This window comes from Lactuca virosa, chromosome 6, assembly GCF_052849685.1.
Source record: "Lactuca virosa cultivar CGN04683 chromosome 6, Lactuca_virosa_CGN04683_v6, whole genome shotgun sequence".
Classification (NCBI taxonomy): domain Eukaryota; kingdom Viridiplantae; phylum Streptophyta; class Magnoliopsida; order Asterales; family Asteraceae; genus Lactuca; species Lactuca virosa.
In genome coordinates, this window is record NC_136431.1 from 153,156,291 (window position 1) to 153,163,846 (window position 7,556).

A 7,556-nucleotide genomic window follows, 5' to 3' on the forward strand; every position below is an offset into this window, starting at 1 on the left:
TTTATACATAACTAGTTTGAACTAAGAAGTCATAGAAGAAATGGGTTAATCACATTTTACATAAGAAAATATTGGATTTTCTTGAGAAACACTTTCAACAGACATCAAAGAATCGTTTTTACTTAACATTCATTACATCAGAAAATATAAGGTTTTCAAGAGAAACACAGCGTACTTTTCAAAAGAATAAAAAATAGTTTCTTAAAACATAATGCTTATGAACTCACCAGCTTTATGCTGATATGTTTTCAAAACTGCTTGTATTCTCAGGACAACGATAGACAGGTACCTTCGCCAGCTTTTGGAGAAGACGGAGCATCTTGGAGTCTCGTCTTTATCTTTTGTTTCTTTTGAATATACTGATACGTACAGACTATGTTTTCAAACAGATGTAAATATTCATATTGTAATGTAATGGTTGTTTTGCTTTGATTACTATGATACGATTGTTGTGATACTAAGCATGACGTCACCCGCCCCCGGACGTTTCCGCCGTCCGTTCTGACGCTTCGGGGGTGTGACAGATTGGTATCAGAGCTATTGTTTATAGTGAACTAAGTATACCGAACCTTACATGGTATACAACTATAAACACTAAGGGGCTAAAGTGCTCTGAACTAAAAGTATACTTTCAAAATATAAGTATTTTTAGGAAAAGTATACAAGTATACCTACGTACCAGAAACAGTATCATGGGTAGAACAAAACAAAAGTATTTGGATGTTGAACACTGTGATTAAACCTGAGCAGTTATGTAATCATGTCTAAGGTCAATATAGCCTGATCAATTATATTCATTCGAGACATGACCAACATGTGCTTGGGAGTGACTGTGGTGTTGCAGCAGGCCTAAAACTTACCAAGTATCCATACCACAATACGTCGGTAGAACAAAACAGTCAAACTTAAAATACTATAGGAGTATTTTACTAGAGTCAAATTCATTGCAGAAATTCACTTCCAAGTGTTGCTACTCATTCCTTTTAGCGATAACTTAATTGCATTGGTAGTCTTTCCTTGTTTATCGCTTAGTAGAACACCCTTACTATCATGATGAGATATATTTTGCTTCATATCTCTTGATTCGATTCACAGGACTTACCACCCTCTTCTTCCTGATCATTTTTAGAACAAGATGCCTCCAAAGAAAAGACCCAGCAAAAAGGGCAACAATCCTCCAACGAATCCAGCTCCTCCACCTCCTCAGTTCGATCCCGCTATGTTTCAGGCGGCTGTTACTGCTGTTGTGGCTGCCGCGATGTCACAGATAAATCCTGGTGGATCTGGCGGGCCGGGAGGTGGTACACATCCTGAAGGGAGTCAAGGGCACCAGAAGGAGTGCTCCTATAAAGACTTCATGAACGCAAAACCCACATCTTTCGACGGCACTGGAGGTGTTATTGCCTTGACTCGATGGTTCGAAAAGATCGAGTCCATTTTCGAAATTTGTTCCTGTTCTGAAGCCAACAAGGTGAAAATCGTCGCTTGCACTTTCATCAACAAAGCATTGACCTGGTGGAATGGCCGGGTCAAATCCCTAACCCTGCCGATAGCAAATGCTATGGGTTGGGAGAGCTTGAAAGAGCTCATGTTTGTTGAGTACTGCCCATGGGGCGAAATGCAGAAACTGGAGCACGAGCTCTGGAACCTAAAGATGAAGGGTGTCACACCCCCGACACCAGACGGCGGAAACGTCCGAGGGCTCGCGTGACTTAAATTGAATATCATCACAATGAATATACATGAATCATAACATAAACATCACCATGCATCAATACATTACAACTGATATTGTTCACATCCAGTACATTGTTTTAAATATTACACATCCACAACCCTAAATTGTTTGAGAGTTTTCAAACAATAATATCCTAACATACTTGATATTACCCTTCAGCTTACCTGTTACCTGAGAATACAAGTTATTTTGAAAAACGTCAACATATGAAGTGTTGGTGAGTTCATAAGCAAGGTTGTGATAAAAATGATTTGTGTAGTTTGTAAAACCCAGAAAATCCGATATTTTCTGAAAGGCGATAGTTTATCAAAGTGTGAAGATCCATAAGTTGATGCATGAATGATTTCAAAACGTGTATATAAAAGGGAGTTTTGTATTATAGTTATAGAAATTACAAGCGAGTGGTGTTGATTTCCTCGAAAAACCCGATGTTTTCCGATAACGCGAAATATACTTGTTTACGAAATGCTACACCGCCACAACAAATGATTTTTTATTACTCTTCCTTGATTACTCGGGTGGTGTCGGATATTATCAAATTTTTGTGAGTCGTTGTAACCATGCATGGTAATGACTGGTTATAACTACCAACTACGAACGACCCATAGAGGTGTCGTCCGTTATTACTCACTTAATCCAAACCACCTTGATTACTATTGATTAACGACCTGAATTTGTTTACTTTGATTACACATAAGCCTAGCAAACGAGGAGAAAAGGAATACAAAGTCCTGCTACTTCCGTGAGTTATTTTAGGTTGTTGGGTATACGAATGACACGATGGCCCATTTCGCATTTGATTACTTGGACCTTACTAGCATTGCTAATGGGCCACTAAGGCCCAATGGCACTTAAAAGCCATTGAAGGTCCCTTTAATATGGAATTGGGTCATAGAAGGCCCAATAACATTGGTTACCATTATCCCTTGGGCCCAACGGTCATGTTAATGGATCACAAAGGTCCAACTAGCATGATTGGAACTTTCAAGTCCAAAGTTTGAATGTTTACTTGTTTTAGGTATTGCATAATTGTTGGAAGGTTTGATTGAACGATTGTTATTTTTGGATCGGCACGAGACCGTTCGGTTGTTTATAATGATGTTTTTTTTAGAATATAGGTATATTCTTCATTCTGTTTTCGTAAGTTGTAAATTGGTATTCTTTTGACTCAAATATCTTAAAATAAAATAATTGGTTCAAAATATTGGTTTGACCTTTTTAGCCCTTCTTTAATAAAAATAACAATTTTAGTCCTTTATACAAAAGAAAAGACATTTTAAACCCTTAGACCATTTTCTTGACACTTTTGAATCATAGACTTGTTCAAATGATATTTTTAGCTCAAAACTTATTCTTTGGCAGTTTCAGATCTTCCATCAAAGTGTTTTTCGGTTAAAGTCCAAACTTTTCGCAATTTTTACAACTTTGGCCCAAAATCCAAAAACTTTACATTTTTTATCCTTTTTGGAAAAGAAAAGCATTTTAACCCTTGAAATAGTTTTGTTTAACTTTTTATCCCCTGTTTTGAAGAATTTACCATTTCAGCCCTTTGAAAGTCATGATTTTCGCAACTTTGGGCTTAATGGGCCGAAAAGCCCAAAAATTAGCCCATTAAGCTAATATTTACATTTCAAGTCCTTTGAAGAGCATAATATTCATAAAAACATTTGTTTTAACTGATTTGACTCTTTTGACCCTTAAGAAAACCGTGAATGGTAATTTTTAACTCAACTTTTGTTTATTTGACAATTTAAGCCCAAAAATTAGTTTTATGTTACAATATGTTTATCATAATCTTGGAGGGTAATTTTCTTGACTTGTTTAGTGTAATATACCTTAGTTCTTGTTTGTTTTCTTACTCATGCCATAGATCTCGAGTTTTCTTCCCTTTTTGTTTACATATTCAACACATAAGCACATAAAATCACACATACATGCATAAAATCATACATAGCATACACATACACATAGATCTACACATTTTACTTGTATTCTCCCCCATAAAACTTATGAAAACCGAAAAGAGAGGGGTATGAACTCACCTTGAGTTTGTGGATTCGGTTTAGAAGAAAAATGGAAGAAGTTTGATGCAAATCTCGGCCTAACAAGCTTCTTGGTGGATCTTTGGCTTAGATGTGTTCTAAGATGCAAGATCACGAGTTTGAATAGATTTAGAAGAGATTTTTGATGAAATGAAGTAGCTAGATCATGAATTTAAGCATCAACTTACCTTAGATGATGACTCTTAGGGAGAATCCTACTTGAAAGCTCTTAAATCTTGAAATTTTTGAAGAAGAAGTAAGAGTGTTCTTTGAGAGTGTTTGAGTGAACTGTGTGTGTGTGTGTGTCTTTCCCTTTGTGTTCTCGGCCGAGGAAGAAAAGAGAGAGGAGAAGAGAGAGTGTGAATTGATAGGTGCTTGGGAGTATGAGATGTTGCATGGATATCCTTTGTGTAATTGTGAGGTGGCATGTAGGAAAGTCAACTCTTTTTCCCCCCATTTGTGTAGTTGGGCCGAGAGAAGGAGAAGGAAGAAAAGAAATTGGGCCTTCTTGTGCTTAAGTCCATATTTTGGCCCAATTGGATGATTTTTTGGTCCAATTGGTCTTTGGAGAGGGTTCATGGCCCAAAATAAGTCAAGAATGAGTTTTATGGCCTTTTTAAGTAAATTAGATTTGTTATGGCCCATTAGGGTATTTTATTTCATTCTAGGCCCATTATGGCCCAAAATGTTAAAATAAATGAGAGTGGGTCCAATTAGAGTCCATATAGGAGTTCTAAGCCCAAAATAGTCAAATTGGAAGCTTATTGGTCCATTAGGCCCAACAAGAAAATCCTAATCCAAAATGGACTTAACCGGGATTTTTAGGGTTTCCAATTCTTTGTTGACTATTTGCAGTGCTTGTATAAAGTGTTTGATGGAAGTTTGTTGTTATTGAATAAGCATCATACATGCTTTCTCATTTTTGGTTCACAAATGTTATCATTGTTGTTGTTACAAAGCATCAAAATTCCTAGTTGTGACAAAGGGTTCCGACATTACTGCCTACACATCTAGGTTTGAAGACCTAGCACTTCTTTGCCCGGGAATGGTCACCCCGTAAAGCAAAAAGATTGAAAGATACATTTGGGGATTGACGCCCCCAACTCAAGGAAATGTTTTGGCTGCTAGGCCAATCACTTTCGATAGCGCCAAGTGCCTGGCGCAGACTTTCATAGATCACGGAGTTGATCTTGATAAAGTAGCAGCCGCTCCCGAACCGGCTAAGGGGAATGGTGAGAAAAGAAAGTTCTGGAAGCAGAAAAAGGGCCAGCCTTCGCAGGAGCCCTCAAAGAAGCAACATACGGTGGCAGTTCACGCTGCTACTACTCCTGTCGCTGCTCCTGCAACCCAAGCACCTACCAGTAGGTATACTGGTACCCTCCCTTGGTGCAGTAAGTGCAGTTATCATGTCACACCCCCGAACCAGACGGCGGAAACGTCCGAGAGCTCGCGTGACTTAAATTGAATATCGTCAAAATTGATATAATTGAATCATAACATAAACATCACCATGTATCTTATGGGTTTTGAGCATTCTAACACTTCCTAAGTGTACATGCAACCCTAATAACCTTGGATCTATGTTTGTCTAATAATCATGCAAAGTAGAATTCCAAGGTTATATTCCTATCTAGCATACATGGGGAACATTTTTAACTTGAATGAAAGATAGAATAACTTACCTTGTTGTTGATTATGATCCTTGAAACCTTGTGAGCCTAGCACCCCAAGTGTGATGCCTCAAATGCTTCACACAACACCAAATGCAAAGGAGTAAACTTTGAGAGAATCTTACACTTGCAAAATCGGCTCTAGCCCTCTTGTTTCTTATGTGTAGCCAATTTTGGTGGAGAATGGGTTTCTTATATAGTGTTGACACATCTAGGGTTACACCATGTAAACCCTAATGTGTCATGACTCTTCATTTCCATGACCCATGGGTTTGTAACTCCCATGGAGCATCCATGGAGCATCCTATGGGTGGAACCCAACTTGATAATACATGGAGCCTCTTAGCCCACTATATAAGATATGGAAGATTTACATAATCTACCCATATATTTAATTAGTTATCTTTTGATCACTTAATTAGTTCTAAATTAATTCTTGATCAAACTAATTAAATAATATTATTAATATATTAGAACTTATAATATATTAATAAACCATAAGTGTTATTTCTCTCATTTTAGTTTATCCAATTGCATGGTGTCATGCAACCCAAATGGACCATGCCGGGTCGGGTCAAGTACATACCAGAAATAGTTATGGACTTAGACACCTTATCCAACAGTCTCCCACTTGGATAAGTCTAATAACTATAACTGCAATACTTCAGGAACCGATCGGCAATCGTAGCTCTTTCAAGGTCTCTCGGAACTGAGAAGATGATGATACGCCATTTAAGATAAGTGATCATATAATCCTCTGTTCTAGATATCAGCCGGACAAATACATGGAACAGTGTCTTACTTTGTGTCCAGCAGTTTGTTTCCCGATTTCCGATTTGTTGGACATAGAACTCAATTGAACACATCAACTTAGTTCTGACCGGGCCCGGTACATAGGTCAAAACAAAATCATCGAGGGGCCCAGATATCAGCTTCTAATCCAAGAAGGAACAGATAAACTTCGACTCATATGTTTGTTCTACTACTCATTGAATTATACACAAGAGCACGTTTTATAACATCGAGTTACCAATGCGTTTTCGTACAATCAATGCATAACCAATTCATAAGTAACAAATCATATATCTAGGTTTGAAGACTTATATGATATTACCGTCTCACGATCAATCGAGATAAATTCCATGAAGTGATTCCAGTGAGCGTGGGTTGAGTCCAATGCTCAGAACTTATGAGCACTCATGAGTGTTGTAGCCATGTCCAACAACTTAGACCTCTACAACCAATCATGACAGTCTTGATTCATACCTACTTCCGACATATGACCGACTGTGGAGGTTCGAATAATATGATATACCAAACATAATTATTCTGGAAGTCAAAACATGCAAAAGAAATATAGTAAACGATCGACAAGAGATAGCAACACTTTACTCATAAATAAAACACCTTTTATTCATCATCTAATGTCAATTACACTTTACAAATTTCAAGGTTATCTAACTACTAAATCTAATATCATCCTTCAGCCCTATGCTCCGAGCATGCTGGAGATGCTTAACCCGAGTCAGTCCTTTCGTGAGGGGATCTGCTGGATTCTCATCCGATGATACCCTCTTTGCCACGAGGAGTCCTTCTTCTATTCGATGTCTGATGAAATGGTATTTTCTGTCAATGTGTCTGGATCTCCCGTGATCCCTTGGTTCCTTGGCTAAGGCAACTGCACTTTCACTATCACAGAAAATTTCCATTGGCTCTTTAATAGCTGGTACAACTCCAAGGTCTCCAATGAAGTTCTTCAGCCATATCGCCTCCTTTGCTGCCTCGCTAGCTGCTATATACTCTGATTCGCAAGTTGAATCAACCACTGTCTCTTGCTTGGAACTCTTCCAAGAAATTGCTCCTCCATTTAAGGTAAAGACCCAGCCTGACTGAGAGCGGAAATTATCCCTATCAGTCTGAAAGCTAGCATCATTATACCCTACAACTCTCAAGTCTTCACTCCCACCGAGGGTAAGGACCCAGTCCTTAGTCCTCCGTAGGTACTTGAGGATATTCTTTACCGCAGTCCAGTGTGCCTTGCCAGGGTTCCCCTGATACCTTCTAACCATGCTCAAAGAAAATGCTACATCAGGTCGAGTACACGTC